Below are 669 nucleotides of genomic sequence, written 5' to 3' on the forward strand. Positions count from 1 at the left end.
TTTTGTTCTCTAATTTCTCCATTGTCTAAGTTCCTAAGGTAGGTTTTAATAACATAATAATAAATAATAATAATAAATAATAATCATTCGGCATTAATTAACTTGGTCTAGCCTTGTAATCAAGAACCCGCAGATACTATTTACCATATAACTAGGCTTAAGGCCTCATTTATACATTCATTCGTGCCGCTCTGCCATTTTGGCAGGTCTTTGACATCCAGTATTTTAGAGCTGCCTATTCTCAGCTCTTCTCTTAATTTGAAAGTAACTGTCACCCTGTTTCATTTGAAAGCAACGCGCTATTCCTTCCTCTTTGTGCTTTCCCATGAAAGCGTATATTTTTAGTAGTTAGTAGGCCTAGGTAAATACTGTATGCAAAACCCAGATCTAACTAAGAAAAAAAAAATTTTCACAGTATCTAACTCAAGTTCAAATAACACTTTCCATTACTCGTGCAACTCAATCAAATATTTATATATGTCATTTTAAACGACCCATTACTATTAGCATGGTAACATTAATGTATTTTTTAAAAATCAGACAGCGACGTTCTCTCAGAAGTTGTTTTGCATTTTGTAGACGTTTATCTGTTGATGACCTTTTGACCTCCTGAATTCTGCAATATGAGATTTTCGGCCCGAGTCGATTCAGTCGAGACGGCCCGAGTGG

This window comes from Anneissia japonica, unplaced genomic scaffold, assembly GCF_011630105.1.
Source record: "Anneissia japonica isolate Jap-2015-1 unplaced genomic scaffold, ASM1163010v1 scaffold284953_len930413_cov181, whole genome shotgun sequence".
NCBI lineage: Eukaryota > Metazoa > Echinodermata > Crinoidea > Comatulida > Comatulidae > Anneissia > Anneissia japonica.